Genomic DNA, 23,700 nt, shown 5'->3' on the forward strand with positions numbered 1-23,700 from the left:
TTCAGTGTCCGTAAAAAATTGGTGCTGTCCGTAAATTTTGGACGTTCTGCCAGTAAATTTCCCTCCGGGGGGTTGGCAACACTGATCCCACTCCCTTCTCCCATCCAAGTTCTCAATAAATACAAAAAAACCAAAGATACTGGACTGGTCATTGTCTTAGTGCTCACACTTGGAGGAACATGCACAAAGGTACTTTTGTTGCACCCGGTGACCCAGGGGGACCCATATCCAGCAAAACGGCTGGGAATCCTGCTACACGCATTAAACTTTTTGTCAGATAGCGAGATTTATATAGAAATATATATCTTATCTATAGTGCCGCATGACTACTGACAACTGTCTATTGGACTTTGCGGGAACACATTTAGATGTGAGGAGCACCCTTCACTTTCATTGAGTTACTTTTGGTTTATTTTGCACACACATAGTGGTTATTAATTTGGTAGCGCGAAAGTATCAGTGTCTTTCATTTTACACATCTTGGGTAAGGGCAGGTGATTCATGTAGCATTTACTTTCTGGAATCTATCTGCCTTTAGCTCAAGCATGCAGACAGGAAGGTGTGCTTAGCTAAGAAATACCCGTGAAGACTTTGGGATGCATGATATTATTTTGGCCTAGGCTAGCAACCAAGAAGCAACTGAAGAAATGGTATTAATAAAAAGTATATTTATATAATAGTGTATACTTTCATATTTACTATTGCTAGTAGCATAAGGAATAAAAAAGTAAGTCCCACCGGTGCGACTTGTAATGCCATTTTTCAGTTTCAAATTGCATGACAAGTCGCACCCTATTGTTTGCATTGGAAGCGGTCAAATCGGTTCTTGTCAGAGTCGCACTCATTTTAAAAGTAGTTCCTGCACTACTTTTTGCAAGTTCAGGTGCGACTTGCATAGACATCTGTGCATGAAGCCACACAGATGTTTTCCAAGTCGCACCTGAAGTAGCACTGAAATGCTACTTTGAAATTGCTACTTAACCACTTAAGCCCCAGAAGATTTTACCCCCTTCCTGACCAGGGCCTATTTTGTGATTCGGCACTGCGTAAATTTAACGGACAATTGCGTGGTCGTGCGACGCTGTACCTAAATGAATTTGACGTCCTTTTTTTCCCACAAACAGAGCTTTCTTTTGGTGGTATTTGATCACCTGTGCGATTTTTTGATTATGCGCTATAAACAAAAAAAGAGCGTAAATTTCGCAAAAATAACAATATTTTTCACATTTTTTTTATGAAATTCTCAAAAAAAAATGTAAAAATCAAAATTTTTTAACATTTTAGGCCAATTTGTATTATGCTACATATATTTGGTAAAAAAAAATTGCAAAAAGCGTATTTTGATTGGTTTGCACAAAAGTTATTGCGTTTACTAACTAAGGGAAAGATTTTTGTCATTTTTGTTGTTGTTTTTTTTAACGCGTAATGGCGGCAATCTGCGATTTTTTTGCGGGACTGCGACATTGCGGCGGACAGATCGGACCCTTGACTGACATTTTTGGGGTTACCAGTGACATTACTACAGTAATCAGTGCTATACATATGCACTGTTACTGTAAAAAATGACACTGGCAGTGAAGGGGTTAACTTTTTTTGAGAGGGAGGGGTTAAGTGTGTCACTAGGGGCGTGATTCTAACTGTGATTGGTTGTGGCTTGAGGTGTAAGAACAGTGATCAACGGTACTACATAGTAGAACCGTATGATCACTATTCTTACACAGGGGAGAATGACAGGCGGCTTTGTTTACATTAGCCGCCTGCCTTTCTCCCGGTGTAACGGACGATCGCGAGTGCCCGGCGGACATCAGGTCCGCCGGGCATACACGCAGGGGGGTCCATGACCGAGCGGGAGCGCGCATCCGGCGGCGCATGCTCGATCCCCAGAGCCTCACAGGCTAGTGACGTACCCCTACGTCACTTTGCCTGTGAGGGGCTGACCGCCGCAGTATATGTACTTGCGGCGGTCGGCAAGTGGTTAAAGTGAAGTAGCAGGATTTCAGTGTCGCGATCGGTGTGACCGGGGTGTAAGAGAGTTTAGTTCCGCTTTTATATAAATGTAAGGCCCCATTCACATACAAGCGACGGCTACTTCGCACCGCGACCTCCGAGGCGGCCGCCACGGACTTCATAACATTGAAGTCTATGGCGTCGCCTCCTGGTCGCCCCAAAGAAGCTCCGGACCCTTTTTCTAAGTCGGAGCGACTTGTGTCGCTCCTATTAGAACGGGTCCGCAGCTTCCCTATGGGAGGCGACCTACGGCGACCTGTGAGGCGACCAGGTCGCCTCACAGGTCGCCTTAGTGTGAACGGGGACTAATAGATTGAAATAATATTTGTTATAGAATAAAAATACATTTAAAACAGAAACCTCAACAAATCGCTCTGATAGAAATGATTTTGCATGCATTCAATTGGAATCTTTAGCTGGAAAATAGTGAATTATTCTTTGTTTTTTACTTCAAGATTATTAAAAAAAATAAAATAAATAAATGTATGACCAGCATAAAACAATTTCAGATTTCCACACACATTAAAGAGGAAGTAAACTTTGCTATTTTTTTACCTGCATAGTAAAGGCATAATGTGCTAGTATGCATCACATACCTGCAAACAAATCTCGTCGTCCCCGCTGGAGGCTGCATCCATCTTCTCCTGTCTTCCTTCTGGGTCCGTGGACTCCGGCTGTGCTACTGGCTGAAACCACATAACGTCACTCCCGCGCATGCCGTTCCTTCAGAACGCATGTGCCAATGATGTCGCCGTCGCAGTATATAGTAAATATCTCCTACCTAAACAGTGCAAGTTTAGGAGATTTTTACACTATCTATAGGTAAGCCTTATTATAGGCTTACCTATAGGTACAATCAGTAGAGGTAGGTTTACAACCACTTTAACTGTCCTAATAGAGAGGCCATGTGTTTATATAGCCTGGTCTATTGCATCAGCTCAGCTCAAAAATTAACATATTTCTCCCTGTGACGAGACCAATCTCGCCCCATTGCATTGGAGGAGCCTGGTTGCCCGCCTGCTGCCTTTGGACTATGGACCAGGCTTTAAAAGACTTTGGCTCCATGGCGATTAAACTGTATTTGTGGGGTCTGAGTGCCATTCACCTAATAATGTGTACTCAGACCTGAGCTATCTGGGGATATGTAACATGTCTATGTTTAATGTATAAAAAGTAACTTTTTATATTTTAAAGCATAATACTGTATTTGGGTCCCCATGAGTGTAATGGAGTCTTGCCTCTATCTTGGAAGCTAAACCTTCTTCCTGTAAACTGTAAGGAACAGGAAGTCAACTCCTAATATGGTCATTCCAGGAAGTTCTGAGGAGACAGACTGTCTAAGGTGGCTCCCCATTCACCTTTTGTCAGGTGTGCTAATGACCTGACCTGTTGTCTGCTAAGGGAGGTATTGACACTCAGAGTAATGTGTATTGAGGGCTCGTTAGGGAACCATTGTTCTGTGTCTGACTATAGTTTACATTGATTGCCCCCTGGGGCTTCTGTCTCCTTGCATTGGTCAAAGCTATCTGACCAATCACTGTTGACTCATTTTCAAGCCCTCATTTGCATGGGCTGGAGAGGACCTTATTGGGAACTGGAAGTAGACCAATGGGAAAGCGGTTGTTGGGGGGAAGGATGTTCCAATTTCTGTATAAAAGTGTGCTGTGTTCTTCCAATAAATGTTGTTCCTGTTTTACCCTCAACTCGGAGCTTTGTCTCGTTATTGGGGGAATCTGCTACAGGGATTGCTATGGTCTTCCATACTCCCTTAGAGAATCACTAAGCTCTTGTAAGAGCTTGTGTAAGAGCTTGTTCTGCTGCACTCTCTGGGGAAAGAGAGGTTCACCCACAGGAACCTGGAGCCTTGTCGTTGGTACAGGGTGGGTAGGAGATGCCAAGACCCTAACCAAGCTGCGGCAGGTCGTGGAGTCTGAAGTGCTAACGGTATCTGGTGGAGTGCTTGGAGCCCTCGGGAAGCACTAGGAGCATCAGTCAACGGAGGTACCTGCTCAGGAGGGCCCTGTTCCGTAACACTCCCGTCACACAAACATAGGAGAAATAAGTGAAATTGCTGCACATAAGGTTTTTCTAAGATGATTTTCCTTCCCCGTGTTAGCCCCCTTTCACATCGGCCGATTGGACATGTGATTTGACATGTCAAATTGCATGACAAATGAGAGCTTATTGCCGGCAACAGCACCGTCCGAATTGGTGTGACGCTGACTTTGACAAATATCGAATCATCGGTTGTTAAGGATGCGGAAACTGGCTTCCCGCCCTCTCCTTAGCAACCAGCTATGTACATCATTTTAAAAAGGAAAATAAAACATAAACCACATAAAAAAACTCATCAAAAACACAATTGCATTTTCTGGTGCAACTCCGTTGAAGTCTATTACATTCAATACGCAATCTACTGCAGGAAAAAAAAGTCCCGACCCTTTACAAAAGCACACCAGCAGAAAAAGGCAAAGATTTGAATGTATACTATAAAAACCATGTTAAATGGACTGTAGTGCGTTTCTGCAAAATGCAAAATGTACCAAAAAGTACATATGTGTGTACATAGGGTTAAGTCAGGTTGCATGCCTGGCCTTGTCCTAAAGCATAGCTGTATGTTCTCATGAACTAGTCATTTCATTATGATTTGAGTAACCACACCTTAATAAAACCAGGTAACCTACAACTATTTATTCAGTTTACTGAAAGAGGTTGTAAACTCTTTTTTTATTTTCTTTTTTCTTACTTACCCTGCAAGAGAAACACATAATGAGCTAGTATGCGATGCATACTAGCTCATTATGAAATACTTACCTTAGAACGAGCCCCCGCCGTGCCGTCCGCTTAGCTGGATGACGGGCGACATGTCTAGTCGCCCGTCTTCCGGGATCGCGGCATCCGGCCATCTGATTGGCCGGAGGCGCGGTGACGTCACTCCCGCGCACGCGCGCGGGAGCCGACAGTCACGGCACGGAGTTCTGAATGAACGGCACGAGCGGCCGTTCCTTCAGTGCGCCTGCGCCAGTGACGTCACTGGATGCTTCTAAGGTAAATATCTCCTAAACGGTACATGTTTAGGAGATATTTACAGTACCTATAGGTAAGCCTTATTATAGGCTTACCTATAGGTACAAGTTGTAGAGGAGGGTTTACTTCCTCTTGAATGACATTTTATGAGCCTTAAATGAACCAGTATTCTGCCATATGCAGAGGATAATAAAAGGTTAATATAAGGACAATACAAGACACATTCAAGTGGTATTAAAATACATTGAAGGTTTTTTTTAAAGATATGTTAAAGGTAGAGGATTTCTTTGTCAAACTAGTCAGATACAGCTATTTTACCCAACAACAGGGGCGGTATGGCTACAATCACAGGGTAGCATACATGCATAGCTAGGGTTATTATTCCAGGAGAACTAAAGTGGTATTAAACCCAAAACCGAAAATAAATTATATTGCAGCTTACCAATCATTAGATGTGGTGGCTGCATTCGTCTTCTTTTCTTAGGCTTTTCCCCCTCTGTTTTCACTTGTTGATCTAGCCAGTAATACACCTCCTGTATTAGTGAGGCACAACTCTGGAGGACTGAGAAAAGGAGGCACAGCAGACAGCAGCATTGTCAGTCTGGGGAAGGAGGGCGGGTAGTGTTAAATGTATTAACAGATTTAGATACGCTAACAAATTGAAGCCAAACTCCAGCTCACATTTTATCAACAGATTTTACATGAATAAATAAAAGTTGCAAAAAGTAAAAAAAAAAAAAAATACTGCGCAGGTGATAATTACCTAAGTGAAATAAAGCTGCTTGCTATATCGCAACAGAACCAATTGTGCAAAAACATACATGATAAAAATTGCAGTGCTAAATAAATGAAGTTCAAAGTAAATCATTAAAAAATAATCCATATAGTGCTTGAACACTAAAGTGCATAGTGACAGATGAAAAGAAAGTCCATTGAAGAAATATCCAAAGAAATGTGATTGTTTAGATGAATATCCAGCTGGTGCACCTCCACCGTGATAATAAACAGGATGAGAGCTTACCAGATCTCTAGACTCCAAGCTATAGGAGTCTAGAAAAAAGTCAAAATAATGATCCAGCACTCAAAGCAAATCCCTCAGCGGTTAGATTGGAAAGGAAGGTAACATGGCTGGCTAAAGCCCCGTACACACGTACTGATCGTCGGCCGAACGATCGGCCGTCTTTTGTCCAGGGCTGTCGTGTCTGTTGAAAACTGCAAAAAACTGCACACAAATTTTGTCGGCCAACAACAGCCGACTGCAGAAGTGATGTCATGTGATGGTTAACTTTCCTTGTCTTTTTTCTTTTCTGAGCATGCCCAGTCTTGCAAATCTGCTGTCTGTCGGCCGAAATCTGTACTGAATGGCGAACAATCGGCCGTTCTGGTGTTGGCCAACAAAAATTTTAATGCCTGCACGACAGATTGTGCTAGGCCGAAAATGCGCTGTCGGCTGTAGGAAGCATCATACTAACAAGCCTACAATCGGCCGATCGGTCGTCGGCCGAATATTTACGGCCGGCAATCGGTACGTGTGTACGGGGCTTAAACAAACCCCTAAGCCCCGTACACACGATAAGAAATTTGGCCGGGAAATTTCGTCCGACGACCGATCTGCCGATTTTCGGCTTGTTAGTATGGTGCTTCCGACAACCGACTCCGACTTTTCGGCCAAAAAAATCCTGGTGTGCAGGCTATAAAATTTTTGTCGTCCGTCAACATAACGTCCGATTTTGTCAGTACAGATTTCGTCAGACAAAAATCTAAAATCGAAACACGCATGCATGATCGGAAGCAAATAACGACCCGGAAGAATTTTGTAAAGAAAACTAGCCATTGTATCAAGAAAGAGCTTTCGTCTCGCAGCAGGCAAATAAATATTTAAAATGCGGTGCACATGCTCATCTTGGTTAATGTGAGAAGAAGGAAGCTGCTGCTCATAATTGTATACTTTAGAATTAAAGAGGCATGTGTTGTTATGATGATGATAATGATTTGGCTATTCTATATGTTGCATGCATTTTTTTTTAAGATTGTTAACTCTTCACCATTCTCAATGGTTTATGAATGGAAAATATCTAACTATTGATGTGTCCCTTTATTTTTTCATTAATGTATAATACATATATTGCTGCCTACTCCCAATATGCTCAATTTTTAGAAATAAAGATAGGCAAGTAGTTTTTTTAACATTTTCTTTACTTTAGAAATAAATATATCCAAACATAAATATAGAGATACTCTCATTAGTAAAAATAGAAAAGAAAAAAAAGGGCATTCCCTCCTCAAAAAACGTATAAATAAATAATAATCGGTAACAGAAAAATCACATTATAAATTATTTTCATTTCTAAATATGTATAGTCATGTGACCCTGGGGGTAGGTGGGGATCAGGGGCATATTGCCACTGACTGCCATGTGGCTGTTGTGGCTGTGGTGGCTGTGGTGGAGGTGGAGGGGGTGGCTGGTAATCTGACAGGTGCGCGTGTCCATGGATTTCTCCTCGGACCCCCTTATTTAGCACCTGTAGTAAGAGGAGCTCTGCCATTTGGCGCTGTTCCTCACTCATCAGCCTTAATATATTGGCTGTGAGAAAGCCAAATGAGTTAGCCTCATCTGGCTTTCTTTGCAGGGCCATAGAGGCCTGGCTTAGAAAGGAAGCAGTGGCCTCCTCCAAATTTGTAGTTTTTTTGCGTCTCTTTTCAGGAGGTTGGGTGGTTACTGACTGCTCCGATGATGCCTGGTTTCCACTTGGCTCCTCCACGTTGACACTTTCCTGTTTAAGAAATTAAAAAATGATTATAATGTTATAGTGTATATAAAATGTCACGTTTGTTTGATTATTTTAACCAAATAACAGACATTACATTAAGGGTGAATTATTGGCTTGATAATATTTTTATTGCATCATTATCTTTATTGCAGACAATATATTGTTAAATGCTATACCTGTGTCAAGCTTGGCTCCAGTAAATCTTCCTCCTGGGTGGCAGCACATGAGCCCTCTGCCAAAGTGGAAGGGAGAGTAGACAGGGATGGCCTTGCTTCTGATTGTTCAGTCAGGAAGTGCAGGCTCTCGAAATACCAGAGCCTTGGTACACATATTTCCTCTGTAGCAGCTCCTAACCTTTCCGAATTCCTGATTTTGTTAAGCTCCCTTTTAAAGGTGCTGCGCAGGTTTTGGATTTTGTTCCTGACATAATGAATGTCAGCATTTGGGCAAAATGGCTTACATAAATCAGCCAATTTTTGAAGAGCCTCATTTTTTAGTTGCTTATTTGAGTAATCCCTACTCTTCACCTTCCACAAACAAGGCAACTGTCTGTATTCCTCAATAAATTGAGTTAAAAAATCAGGTGACGTGAATTTGTCAACCATTTTTTATGCCTGCAAGACACAACACAACACAAAACATAGTCAAAGATCATGTATTTTGTCACATAATAAAGATAGGCCCAATATAAGTCGTATAGGGCCCAAAACACCCGTGCTCTAATCAAAAATCGTACCTTTGTTTGCTCAGATGAATCGTGGTTCGCCGATCGATCGTGCTCCTGGAAAAGATCTGTCCATGGCGAATCGGCGAGCGAACGATCTGGCGTCCTTTAAATACAGCTCATGCGTCAACTCCGCCTCCAGTGGCGCGCTGAGGCAGGGCCGTGTACGTGCCGAATATTAAGCTGCATGCCACACACACGTGAGTCGCGGAAGATTCGTGAAGGAGATGGCAGAATCGGGGAGTTGTAGTGAAGGCCGCAGTGGTTGGGCTCATAAAAAAACCAAAGCCACACCTATGAGCAAGGGTGAGATGGTTGAGATGGTGGCCATACTGGAGAAAAACAATTATGATGGCAAGCTGGAGAATTATGAAAGGCCCAACTCCAGAAAAGACCGAATTCTTGATAAGGTCATTTCATCTCTAAAGAAGATTTATGGTGTGGATCGATCCAAGGACCAAATCGGAAAAAGATGGTCCGATCTGAAACATCGGGAACAAGAGCAGCTAGGTCACATCCATCATATCCTGAAAAGAAGTAAGCAATAGTTGTGTTTAAGCAATATGTATTGGTTATATTTGGTGTATGTTGTATAGAAATGTATAGATACTAATGTATATGAAAAACTTTACTTTTTATTTATTTTTGTCATGTATGTATTTTCTTGATATTTTTATGATTTATTTGTATATTAAATTAAAAGACAGGAATCAACAATAAACTATATAGGCATATTATTGCAAATATTTTTGTTGACAAACTAATATTTGTTCCATATTGTTTTTTTCACCTTTAAATAGAGTAAATCATTAATGTCCCTACTTTTTAGGAGGTAACCATGTACATGTCAGAATCTTTTCTGTGAAAATAGCTGTCAAGCAGTGCACCATGTCATAGCAAATTTCCCTCCTGTGAATTTTCTGACATGCCACATTTTTATTATGTAGAATATGATCAAAGAAAACACACTGTGACCACTATGGAGGAAAGCAATGTGGCAAGTAGTCCAGAGTGCAGCATGGTGGAGTCAAGTGTTCAGCAAATCAGCTTACCACCACAGCAACATCAAGGTTGGTAGGCACATAATGTTTAGAAATGGGAGACGAAAAATATGTGATTTTGGGATGATTCTTTAACCTTCTATTGTTGTATTTCAGACAAAATGGACATTCCAGATGTCCCCGAAGTTCCCTCATTTGAGCCATGGGATCTGTCACCTACAGCCGGATTAGATCTGGAAATATTTGCTCCAAGATCCCCTGCCATGATTCAGAGTGAGTCTCCAAAAAAGTAGCAAACAGAACCAAGTGTTGGGGAGCCTGTTTTGTGCCCAAGTAAGTATTATTCTAATGTTGCTTCTAGTCAGTGGCGTCACTAGGGTGGGGCCAGAGGGGGCCATGGCCCCACCAAAATAAGTCTGTGCCCCCCAATGTGCCCCTCCAATTTATGTGCACAACAACAGTCATGGATTCTCATCTCATTCTGTCTTGCACTGCGCACAGCGCCAGTGATTGGTGGGAAGCCAGGCAGCTGTAAGGAGAGAGAGTAGAGCTGTCAAAATGTAGCTCTGATGTCAGGATGGGCGGAACTGATATGCGGGACCCGCCCCCTTTGTCAGACAGCCCATGCACAGACAAACAGCGGACGTTACATTGCTGGGGAGGAAGGAGAGGGGGAGGGACTGATTGTAACTGCTGTATGTGGAATTCAGGTTTATTATACACGCGGTGGGTACACATACAGTAGTTACAATCAGTCCCTCCCCGTCTCCTTCCTCCCCAGCCAGCAGAGATGGGAGGAGAGGTGGGCAGTGAAGACACATAGGACTGTGTCTTAATATGTAGAGAGGGGGAGGGCGCATTGGGAGCTTCCACAGTTCTCTGCCAGTCTGCCTCATTGACATAGGAGTGACTCTCCCTCATTCAGGTCACTGTAACCATCCTCGCTCTGCCTTATCTCTCTCTCTCTTATCTGTATTTAGTATAAATGTTTGTCCTGCAGCCTGAGCTGAGTGCACACCAAGAAATGCTCTCCTAGCTGAGCTTTGCAGTGGTGATCACAGAGAACCGATCTTTTAGGAGCAGCAGAGAGAGACAAAAGCAGCTGAAAGATCTTCTCTGTGATCACCACTGCAAAGCCTAAGATAGAGACATTCTGAACATCTCCATGCTCCCCTCTAGTTATTGGATGCTGGGTCTGTCAGGGTCCTAATATCAAATGACATCATCAGTTTGCCCCACCCCCCAGCTCCCAGAGGAGGACAGAACTTTCCCTATTACACACTTGCTCCTCCTCCAATCTGAGACACTACAGCCATGCTGCTTAAGGTAAGGATGACACTAATGTAGGTGTCAGTGAAGTGGTCAGTGTGGGGGTGTCAGTGTAGGAGGGGTCAGTGTAGGTGTCAGTGTGGCGGGGGTCAGTGTTGGAGGGGTCAGTGTAGGTGTCAGTGTGGAGGTGTAGGAGTTGTCAGTGTAAGTGTCAGTGTGGGGGTGTCAGTGTAGGAAGGGTCAGTGTAGGTGTCAGTATGGAGGTGTAGGAGTTGTCAGTGTAAGTGTCAGTGTGGGGGTGTCAGTGTAGGAGGGGTCGGTGTAGGTGTCAGCGTGGAAGGGTCAGTGTGGGGGTGTCAGTGTAGGAGGGGTCAGTGTAGGTGTCAGTGTGGCGGGGGTCAGTGTGGAGGGGTCAGTGTAGATGTCAGTGTGGGGGTGTCAGTGTAGGAGGGGTCAGTGTAGGTGTCAGTGTGGGGGTGTCAGTGTAGGAGGGGTCAGCATAGGTGTCACTGTAGGAGGGGTCAGTGTAGGTGTCAGTGTGGCGGGGGTCAGTGTGGAGGGGTCAGTGTAGGTGTCAGTGTGGGGGTGTCAGTGTAGGAGGGGTCAGTGGGGCGGGGGTCAGTGTGGAGGGGTCAGTGTAGGTGTCAGTCAAGGGGGGTCAATGTAGGAGGGGTCAGTGTAGGTGTCAGTGTGGGAGGGGTCAGTGTAGGTGTCAGTGTAGGAGGGGTCAGTGTAGGTGTCAGTGTGGCGGGGGTCAGTGTAGGAGGGGTCAGTGTAGGTGTCAGTGTGGAGGTGTAGGAGGGGTCAGTGTAGGTGTCAGTGTGGCGGGGGTCAGTGTAGGTGTCAGTGTGGGGGTGTCAGTGTAGGAGGGGTCAGTGTAGGTGTCAGTGTGGCGGGGGTCAGTGTAGGTGTCAGTGTGGGGGTGTCAGTGTAGAAGGGGTCGGTGTAGGTGTCAGCGTGGAAGGGTCAGTGTGGGGGTGTCAGTGTAGGAGGGGTCAGTGTAGGTGTCAGTGTGGAGGGGTCAGTGTGGGGGTGTCAATGTAGGAGGGGTCAGAGTAGGTGTCAGTGTGGGGGTGTCAGTGTAGGAGGGGTCAGAGTAGGTGTCAGTGTGGGGGTGTCAGCGTAGGAGGGGTCAGTGTAGGTGTCAGTGTGAGAGGGGTCAGTGTAGGTGTCAGTGTGGGGGGGGGTCAGTGTAGGTGTCAGTGTGGGGGTGTCAGTGTAGGAGGGGTCAGTGTAGGTGTCAGTGTGGCAGGGGTCAGTGTGGAGGGGTCAGTGTAGGTGTCACTGTAGGAGGGGTCAGTGTAGGTGTCAGTGTGGCGGGGGTCAGTGTGGAGGGGTTAGTGTAGGTGTCAGTGTGGGGGTGTCAGTGTAGGAGGGGTCAGTGTGGCAGGGGTCAGTGTGGAGGGGTCAGTGTAGGTGTCAGTCAAGGGGGGTCAATGTAGGAGGGGTCAGTGTAGGGGGGGTCAGTGTAGGTGTCAGTGTAGGAGGGGGGTCAGTAAAGGGGGGTCAGTGTAGGGGGCTCAGTGTAGGTGTCAATGAAGGGGGGTCAGTGTAGGTGTCAGTGAAGGGGGGTCAGTGTAGGTGTCAATGAAGGGGGGTCAGTGTAGGTGTCAATGAAGGGGGTCAGTGTAGGTGTCAGTGTAGGGTAGGAGGGTTAGTGTAGGAGGGGTCGGTGTAAGGGGTCAGTGTAGGTGTCAGTGAAGGGGGGGTCAATGTAGGTGTCAATGTGGGGGGGAGGGGTCAGTGTAGGTGTCAGTGATGGGGTCAGTGTAGGGGGGGTCAGTGTAGGTGTCAATGTGGGGGGGCGGGGTCAGTGAAGGGGTCAGTGTAGGGGGGTCATTTTAGGAGTCAATGTTAGGGGGGGATCAGTGTAGGGGTCAGTGTAAGTGTTAGTGTAGGGGGAGTCAGTGTAGGGGGGGTCAGTCTAGGGCAGTGGTTCTTAACCTTGTTGGAGGTACTGAACCCCACCAGCTTCATATGCGCATTCACCGAACCCTTCTTAATTGGAAAAATAAAATATGATTTTATGAGTCTAGTCTCGGGAGGGGCACTGCCAGAAAATAAGGTGTTGTTTACAGAACTGAATTAAACGTATCATACAAAGTAAAATGTACAGAGGTCAGTAGTATGTAGGGCAGCGTACAGAGGTCAGTAGGCTGTAGGGCAGCGTACAGAGGTCAGTAGGCTGTAGGGCAGTGTGCAGTAGTGAGTAGTTTGTAGGGCAGTGTGCAGTGGTCAGTAGTTTGTAGGGTAGTGTACATTGCTCAGTAGTTTGTAGATAGTGTACAGTGCTCAGTAGTTTGTAGGGCAGTGTAGCGAGGTCAGTAGCATGTAGGGCAGTCTATAGGGGTCAGTAGTTTTTAGGGCGGTGTAGAAAGGTCAGTAGGATGTAGGGCAGTGTACAGAGGCCAGTAGCATGTAGGGCAGTGTATACGGGTCAGTTGATTGTAGGGAAGGATAGAGTGGTCAGTAGGCTGTAGGACGGTGTACAGAGAATAGGGCAGAGGACAGGAGTTGACAAGACAGAGGATAGGACAGTGTACAGGGATCAGTAAAGCCACACACCAGGGGGCTGGGAGGGCACACACCAGGGGAGGGTCAGGAGGGCACACACTGGGGGGGGGGGGGGGGCAGGAGGGCACACACCGGGGGGTTATGAGGGCACACACCAAGGGGTTGGAAGGGCATACACTGGGGGGAGGGTCAGGAGGACACACACTGTGGGGGAGGGTAGTGAGGGCACACACCAGTGGAGAGTCAGGAGGGCACAAACTTGGGGGGGTTGGGGGGGTTGGGAGGGCATACCATGGGGTGTCAGGAGGGCACACACTGGGGTGGGCGGTTGGGAGGGCATACCATGGGGTGTCAGGAGGGCACACACTGGGGGAGGTGTTGGGAGGGCATACCATGGGGTGTCAGGAGGGCACACACTGGGGGGAGGTGTTGGGAGGGCATACCATGGGGTATCAGGAGGGCACACGCCAGGGGGCATTCACAATGCTTATTGAGCTAAATGAAAAGGACATGCATTTCCATTTGTCAGCTAACAGCACCTCTATGCTAAGCTGCAGTAACTCAGCAGACTTAGCATAGAGGTGCTTGCAAACGAATCCACCATGTACAGCTAGCTGAGCCTACCACCAGGAACATTCACTCGGCTCCCTCTGCTCAGCTGCTCATACTTCCCTCTTCCAGGCGGGCGTGATCTCCGTGGTCAGGTACATCCCCATCCCGCCCACTCAAGCAGCAAGCAGCCTGCAGGAGATAGGCTGGAAACCTGCTGGGGGAGGTACAGGGGGCAGAGCGTCAAGTGTCCATGTCTAATGGCTGTGAGTCATCCCGACCGCAGCTCTGATTTCCCGGGGGGGGGGGGTGGGTTGGCCTCACAATCAGTAATATTTTCTTGGGGGGAGCAATTGCCCTGTTGCCCCCCCCCCCCCCCGCCGAACCCCTGAGACTGACTCACCGAACCCCTGGGGTTCGATCGAACCCAGGTTAAGAACCACTGGTCTAGGGGGTTAGTGTAGAGGTCAGTGCGGGAGTGGCGTGACTGGCGTCACATGTTGTCAGCAGTCTCAGTCTGTCGGGACCGGGGACACTGGCGTCTGGCAGCAGAAAGCATATGCCAGCCCAGCCAGTGAGCCAGCAACTTCAGCAAGCAAGAGCCAGTATACAGAAGAGTGGTCCGAGTGGAGGACTCTGAGGAGCCGAGCCAGCCACCAGCCCAGGACACAAGGAGCAGCAGCCGCAGGCCTGGCGGCATCATAGAGGTGGCAGCCTCAGCCAGTGGGAGGTGAGTCACTGGAGCAGTGAGTCCACTCACTGCCCATGCATTATACCACCCTCACACCCTGACCCAACAATTGTCAATGTGGACAGTGCTTGACATGCTGAGCTGAAAGCATTTTACAGCTGAACAATGCTGTAAAATTCTGTCAGCATTTCAGCCCACACTGTCATTTTCAGGGGTGTGAGGGTGGTTTGAGATGCAAATGTGCAATGGACTCACAATGTGGGCTGACATGCTGACCGAATTTATTTTACAGCTGAGCTGAACTGCTCCACTAGTGCGCTCCTTGTGTGCTGGCTCGCTGTGTCTGGTTCCATTGCTGCATACTGCTGCCTCACCTTACAGGTGACTCCACTAATGCTGTCCGCATGCTCTGGGCCTTCAAATATATAAACATGAAATATTCGTGACTGATGCCCATTGTCAGGAATATTTCATGTTTATGTCTTTATTTGGCCAATTTTTACAAATGTTTCATGTTTTATGCTATTGAAAGCCATGAGTGTGTGGACAACACCAGTGGAGTCACCGGTAAGGCGAGGCAGCAGCACGCAGCAGAGGAGCCAGACACAGCCAGCACACAAGGAGCAGGCCCTGGGACATCGGTTATAGAGGTGCCAGGTAAGTGGAGCAGTGAGTCCACTGCACATTTCCTTTTCTCGTACCGCCCTCACGCCCCTGAAAATGACAATGTGGACTGACAGAACTTTACAGTTGAACATGGCAAACATGTATAATACATGTCTGTAAGTTTGCTATGTCCAGCTGTAAAATTCTGTCAGTGTGTCAGTCCACATTGTCATTTAAGGTTTATGCTTTTAATATCCATTGTCAGGAATATTTCATGTTTATGCATTTGACGGCCGTTGCCAGCAATATTTCATGTTAATGTTGATGCGCGTTGTGAGGTGTACTTTGTTTATGAGTTTGATGCTCATTGTCAGGAATATTTCAAGTTTGTGTTTGATTTCCATTTTGGGAATCAAACGCATAAACCTGATATAGTCCTGACATTGGCCATCAAACACATAAACCTGAAATATTCTTGACCATGGGCATCAAACGCATAAACATGAAGTATTCCTGACCATTTAACTTGAGTATTTCATGATTATGCATTGGCTGTCCATTGTCAGTAATATTTCATGTTTATGTGTTTTGATGTCCACTGTCAGGAATATTTCAGGTTTATTTTTATAGGTCATGTTAAAGGGACTCTTCAGCTTCCTTCTCGGAAGTATGCCTAAGGACTTTTTAGCATCTAGATGAAAGTCCCTAGTCAGATTGAAACGTTGACGCTCATGTGTATTGTATTTTCAACAAATAAAACAAAGTGAATTTGTAACAAGGCCTCTGGAGTGCATTCTAAGATAGATAGATAGATAGTGTATGTATGTATGTATGTATGTATATATATATATATATATATATATATAAATTGCATTTTATAGTTGGCCCCCCTACTTTTGATCCCGTCCCCCCCATGTGCCCCCCCCTAAATATAAAAGCTGGAGACGCCACTGCTTCTAGTGTATTTCTATTTTGGTGTACAGTAAAACCTTGGTTTGAGAGTAACTTGGTTTAAGAGCGCTTTGCAAGACAAGCAAAATTTTTAAATAAATTTTGACTTGATATACAAGCGATGTCTTGATATACAAGTAGCCTCAAGTCACAGCTGAGTAGAGAGGGGCCTCTAAGTGTAGCAATATGGTTAAATTTAGTGAAGGTACAACACTTAGCAACTCACATGGTTGATGATTGGAACAGGCACATCTAAGGATGCAGGCATCCAGGCTAAAGCTGTCCACATAGTCCATCCTCCGCACCGCCATCTACATCATCCCTTCCATGCTGCCCCTCGCTTTCAGATCGCTTTACTGCAGGGTGGTCTTCCCGGTCAGGATTACAGACTGGCAGCCGGCGGTGCAGAAGATAGTCTATGTGGACAGCTTTACCCCGGATGCCTGCATACTTAGATGTGCCTGTTTTATTCATCAACCATGTGAGTTGCTAAATGTTGTACCTTCATTAAATGGAACCATATTGCTACACTTCGAGGCGCCTCTCTTCTCTTTGATACTCTGTAGCTCCTGCTGGATTTTGCTTCTAATCCCCTTGTGGAAGCGGCTATTTGTCGATGGACATTTTATGGTTATATAACCTATCGCAATGCTATAATCTTTTTATATGGACTATAAACTGAAGCACTTATGAATAAATGGTTGTGGAACTAATCATCTGAGTTTCCATTATTTCTTATGGGGAAATTCGCTTTGATACAAGAGTGCTTTGGATTACAAGCATGCTTCCGGAACGAATTATGCTCGCAATCCAAGGTTTTACTGTATTTGATTTAATGCTTCAAAGCAGCAAGGTGTGAAACCATACAGTGCTAATGTACATAGTATAAAGTGCATTACCATGGGGGAGGAAGAGGTGTAGTGAGCTGTTTGTGTCTACAGGTGGAATCGTTTATGACCCACAGACACAAGTGTAAAGAGAACATAATGTTTGCACTGTGTACTTTCATAGTAGTATAGGTGTCATAAGAGCAAGCAGGTTACACACAACAATGCACAGGGTAGGTACTAACTATTATTTAGTTTATGATGAACTTGACCCCAAATGTTTAGATATTATGACCTCATCTAGTTGCTTGGCATGTACTTAATATATATTATTTTTTATTAACAGGTCATGTTATTCCTAGTTGTACAATTGCCAGGATGACTGTTGATGCTTTGCAGTGTTGCTCAGAACTGGAAAAAATTAAGGAGGCTGCTACAGCATTACAATGCAAAATGCGTGACTTTGTTGACCTGCTTGCAAAATTTTAAGGTTACGTTTTATGGTTTTTTTTTGGTTTAAATTGGGATATTTTTTTTTTCTCCAATGTTCTTAAAAAAAATTATGGCCTATTTTTTGGCCAATAACTGATCATGTGCAAGAGGTGTCCCAAAGTTTTTACAATTTTTATACTGTTTTATACAGGGCTCCTATGCATATGATAAAGTTTTATAAGTAATAAATAAGAAGACTTGAAGAACTGTTTTGGTTCAGTTTTGTTTACATGTCTACTGAACAAAGTTTCCTGAAATTCAAAGCAATCTATATGCTCTCACCAAAGAGAGTCTGGTGGGGGGGCGTGGCCTGAAGCGCAATGGAGTAGGACGCACTGACCATGAGCTCCGCTGGCATCATCCTGATTCTACGATCCTGCTCTCTTTCCGACACTTGACTCACCTTGTATCGGCTCCTATCCCTGCACGGACCCGGTGGCGGTATGTCTCCCCCTCGGCAAAAGTCCGAAGCCGCCGCTAAGTTGGACAAATTCTGGCACAAAGACAAGGAGTCTCCGCCGGAAAATGGCGCGGCCCAGTCTGCCTCCTCTGATGCTCCCGCCACTGACCTTGCGCAGGTCCTGGATGCCATCTCGGCATGCCAGGCGACCCTGACGGCGAAAATCGAGGAAGTGAAAATCGATGTCTCTCTCATCCGGCAAGACGCGGTCCCCCCTCTGCAGGCCTCTTCTGACCAGGCCGAACGCCACATCACCCAGCTCTTGGCTAAACAAGATGATTTAGAAAATCGCATGCGCCGCAACAGTTTGAGATTTGTTGGCCTGCCTGAGGGTGCTGAGGGGGCCTCCCCGGCCACCTTCCTCGAGGACCTGCTTGTTGCTACCTACGGCCGTGAACCCTTCTCTCAGTCCTTTGTGGTTGAGCGGGCCCATCGTGTGCCGTCCAAACCGCCGCCCCCGGGGGCTCCTCCACGGGTGTTTATTGCAAAATTCCTCAACTACAGGGATCGTGATGTTATCCTCCGTCTGGCCCGGGATAAGGGCAATATCCCCCATCTCAACACCCAAGTGTTAGCTTTTCCTGACTTCTCTGCGGAGGTCCAGCGGCGTCGGGGCAAGTTTGTGGATATCAAGCGGAGATTGCGTGCCTGCAATCTGAAATACGCTATGTTGTTCCCGGCCCAGCTTAGAGTGGTTGGCGAGGACCTGGTGCACTTTTTCGAAGACCCGGATGAGGCTGTGGCGTGGCTGGACAGACTGCGCCCTGCATAGGATGTGAGTACTCTGACTTTCCCGTGACTCCCGCCCGATGTGCCTGCCCTGCCACCTATGTGCCTCTCTCTCACTGTCCGTGACCATTATGGATCTCCTGGGGCTCATATCGTTTGGGATTGTATCTCACTGTTTGTGCCTACTGGGGGTTCTGGAGCGCCTACCTGCTATGCCTTTTTGTTGTTGTCCTTGCTCCTGGACCCTCCTTCTCCCCCCTCTTTTATTGTTTGGATGCCGTTTACCTCTTTGTTTTTCCGGCCTGACTGATGGACTTTCAACAGACTGCCGAGCGGTCTCACCTCCGGTTTGTTCTACCTACACGGCCCCTGGATGTCATGTCCCCTGGGAGCTGTTAACCGGATGCGTCAAGTGACCTCTTTTGACCTTCAGAGTATGGTTGCCCCCCAGCTACTGCCACCACGTGCCCGTGTTGCCAGCTCGTATTGGGCACTTGTTTTTTCAAGCTTGGTACCCCGGCTGTGGTTGTGTTGGATCCTTCGGGGTCTTCACCATGGCTGGCGCATTTCTCCTCCAGTTTTTGTTGGGACTCTCGGTTCGGGGTTGTATGCTCCCACATGTTGGGGTTGGTGTAGAGCTGGGTGGGTTAGGGTTTTGTTTTTTATGGATATTTTTGTGTACTGCATATGGACCATTTACAATACTGCCTTGTATGCATATTTACCTGTCATGCGTTATGTTCCTGTTTTATTTTTCTTATCATGCCTTTCCTTATTGTACTTTGCATTCCTATGCTGTGCCTCCCTGTAGGCTCGGTCTCCACTGATGTGTGCTCTCCTCATGATATTTTTTCCCTGTTCCCATGGCCCCACTGAAGGTATTGCTTTGGAATGTCTGTGGCGCGAGGGACAGAATTAAACGTGCGGCCATTTTTACTTTTTTGAAAGCCCAATCGGTCGATATTATTGTCCTGGTCGAAACCCACGCAACTGGTTCTTTGGTTCGTGCTTTCAAGAAACCGTGGATGGGTTGGGCCTTTCACGCCACGTACAGCTCCTATTCCCGTGGTGTCTCTGTGTTGGTGGCTAAGTCCCTCCCATTTGCTATCTGCTCGGTGGAGACCGATCCTCAAGGTCGCTATGTTTTTCTGCATGTGACTCTGGCTGGATCCCCTATGTTGCTAATGGCTTACTATGTGCCTCCCCCATTTACTGGTGCTGCTCTTGGGGCGGGTTTTGACTTCATGGCCCGGCATCCCTCTGTGCCTGTTGTTTGGTTAGGGGACTTCAACATGACCATTGACCCCATGCTGGACAGGGTGGGTTCCGACCCCTCCGTTCAGCCATCGGGTGGTTTGACCCGCTTTGGTTGTGTTGTGGCCCAGTTCTCCCTTATTGATACATGGCGTCACCTTTACCCCACCAAAAGGGCTTACTCCTGCTTTTCCGCGGCTCATGCGTCCATGTCCCGCATTGATTATGTTTTTATTTCTCCACAGCTTGCTCCCCATCTGTGGGTGGCGGGTTTTTGCCCCTGTATCCTGTCTGATCACGCCCCTTACTGGGTGGTCCTGGATGTTTTGTCCAGACCCCCACACAGTAACTGGCGTCTCAATCCGTTTTGGCTTGATGTGATCCCTGACACTGAATCCATGGGGACAGAGTGGGACTCGTTTTTTGAGTTCAATGACGGCACCTCAGATGTCCTGACGGTGTGGGATGCTTTTAAGTCCCATGCGCGTTTACACTTATCGGATACTATCTCTAAATTCAAGCGGCAGTCTCGAGCCTCTTATGCCCAAATATTGGAGGAGTTGGCCTCTCAGGAGGTTCGGTATGCTTTAGCGCCGACTCTGGAAGCCCTTGCTAGCCTTAAATTTGCAGACACGGGTGGCTGAGCAGCTTAGTTATGAAAGAGCCCGCCATAAAATGTTCTTTGCTAGGCAGCGTATTTTTGAGCAGGGTGAGCGTCCAGGTAGGCTTTTGGCGTACCTGGCTCATTTAGAGGCCCGTCCCCCCATTGTTATCTCTCTAGCTGCCCCGGACGGCTTCCTGGTTAGTGATGCTGCCCGGGTTGCTGGCATGTTTGCCGAGTTTTTCCGTGACACATACTCCTCTAAGGTAGCTTACGATCCCCCCCCCCCCCCAACTGCTCACTTTGTTTGCTGATCTTTCCCTCCCTCAGTTCTCGGCGGACCAGGTGACGGCCCTTGAGGCTCCCTTTTCTGCTGAAGAGGTGCAGGTGGCGATCTCTAGCTTTGCCCGTTGTAAGGCCCCGGGTATAGATGGGCTCCCGATAGAGTTTTATACCCACTTCTCCACTACCCTTGTTCCCAGACTTCTGGCCCTATATCAATCCATATTTGAGGGAGCTGCTTTGCCGGATTCTATGCGTGAGGCTCTTATAGTACTGCTCCCAAAGCCGGGAAAGGATCTTCTTCAACCTGAATCATACAGACCTATATCTCTCTTACAGACTGACGTAAAAATTCTGGCTAAAATTTTGGCTCTTCGCTTAAATAAAGTTATCCTTACATTGATACATTCTGACTAGACCGGTTTTATGCCCACGAAAAACACTGCGTACAATACCAGACGGCTTTTTATGAACTTGCAGGCCTCGCATGATCAGATGGGGTCTCCTGTGGAGGTCTCACTTGATGTGGCAAAGGCCTTTGATTCTGTCGAATGGACTTATTTGTGGCACTGTTTACGTTCCTTTGGCTTTACGATGCCCCCCGTGCGCGTGTATTGGTGAATGGTTGGACTTCTGATGTGTTTCCTCTTTCTTGGGGCACGCGTCAGGGGTGCCCTGTTTCCCCCCTATTGTACGCGCTTGCAGTGGAACCCTTGGCGGAGGCGCTTCGCTCCCATCCGGGCATCGCGGGACTATGTGTCGGCCCGCTGGTGGAGACCGTTAGTCTGTATGCTGCGATATGCTTTTATACCTCTCTGACGCGGGTCCTTCCCTGGCTTCGGCTCTACAAGTTATTGAGCGTTTTGGCCAGTTTTCCGGCCTACGCATCAACTGGGATAAATCTCAGATCCTTACCATGGATGTCTTCCCCCCTACTTCGGATCAGGCCTCTTCGCCCCTGCAGCGGGTTAGTAGGGTTAAATATCTAGGAGTATGTGTCTCTCGGAATATGTTTCCCTGAATATTGAGCCAGTTATTGCTCTGTTTAAAGCTAAATTGCAAGCGTGGGCTAGGCTTCCCTTGGGGGTGATGGGGCGTATAGGTCTCCTTAAAATTATCCTTTTGCCTAAAATATTATATGTCCTCTGGCACTGCCCAGTGTATGTGCCTCTCCGCTACTTTAAGGTTCTGGAGTCCCTCTGGAACTCCTTCATTTGGGGCTCCTCCAGGCGCAAGTTGTCCTCGCGTGTGCTCCGACCCCCTACCTCCCTGGGGGGCCTTGCTGTCCCGGATCTCCCCCTGTATTACTTGGCTGCTCAGCTATCCTATTTTTTCCATATTGATAAACAGGATAATCTGCGGTGCCGTCTTTTGGTCTGTATGGATTCTGGAGCTGATGTCCCTCACCCGTTTTGTGATCTTTTCCGGGGGGTGCATGGTCTCCTAGGTGTCCTCCGTGTGGGGGTCTCCTTTATAACTATAAACGGATCTGGGATGTGGCAATGCAAAAGATGGGGTGTGAAGCTTTCCACGCTGATACTCCGCTGTGGTTGAATAAAACATTACCCGAACTCCTATTGCTCCCTGATCCGAAGGTTTGGATCTCTAAAGGTGTTTTCCTGCTCTCTCATGTGATACATCAGGGATCAGTGAAAATGTATAGTCAACTCAAGCGGGAATTTAACCTTCTGCCCAACATGTTTTTTCGTTATATGCAACTTCATCATGCCTTGCGGGCCCAGTTCCCAGTGACGTGCCCCGTTGTACAACCGCTGGATTTGACTAGGGTTCTCAGGGTACGGATCATTGTAAACTGATTGCCCTATTATTTGAAATGCTGGTGACCCCTGCGGCTACTAAAGCTGCGTACCATCTTAAGTCTAGATGGGAACCCTTGTTGGGGGAGGTTCTAGATGAAGACTGGGAAGATATTTTGCTTTGCACCAAATCTGTCTCCCCCAAGATGTCTGACCGCTTTACCCATGTTTGTATCCTCCATCGGGCATATCTTACTCCCGAACGCATGGCTACGTTTTGTCCCGCCCGGGCTTCCCACTGCCCTAAGTGTCTGTTGTTGGCTGGTACATTTGACCATCTCTTGTGGCACTGCCCGCGTGTGTGGGGATTTTGGGCACAAGTTGTCCAATTTCTCCACGACCAGATGGGTGCTCCTGTAACACTCGACCCCAGATTGTGCCTCTTGGGGCTGTTTCCTGATGCTGAGCTAGACAAACATTTGGTTACCTTTTTGTACGAAACCCTTTTCTTGGCCCGTAAACTCCTGGCCAGGGGTTGGATCCAACAGGCTGCGCCTACTTTGGCAGCTTGGATTAATGAGGTTAATAATACTCTCCCCTATAAGAAAATGATCTATGTTAATAGGGGTTGCCCGGGCAAATATCATAAGGTCTGGGACCGGTGGCTCAACTCTTCCACTACTTGGACGTCATGAGTGATGTTTTACAGACCAGATGCCTGCATATGGTACTGTTTCCTCTGTTTCGCAACGAGTCTCATGTTTGGGATTTTTTTGCTGACCTGAATTTTAGGTCTCTATGCTGTTGTTCTTTTTTGCTGATTACTGTCTAGAGCCATTTCTTGCTGCATATGTCTTGTGTTGTTTTCAGTACACAATAAAGTTGTTTTGATTTAAAAAGAGAGTCTGGTGTTTAAGCACTTTACAACACCCTAACCCTAACCCTTTGAATGTGTGTTATTAAAAAATGTTTCCACTCAACAATGTTTGTTCCTTCTGGACCAGTGGCCATCTAACAAGTGATATTCACTAGTACACTGAGTGCACAATGATATCTGTCGACTGAGTGGCAATCAGTCTACACATATACAGGTTCTATTTAAAGGACTAGCAATCCTAGGATTCTATATGTCATTGTGATAGGTACTAGCACTCAGAGTATGGAGATCAGTGTAATATATAGTGTATT

This window comes from Pelophylax lessonae, assembly GCF_965119305.1.
Source record: "Pelophylax lessonae genome assembly, chromosome: 5".
NCBI lineage: Eukaryota > Metazoa > Chordata > Amphibia > Anura > Ranidae > Pelophylax > Pelophylax lessonae.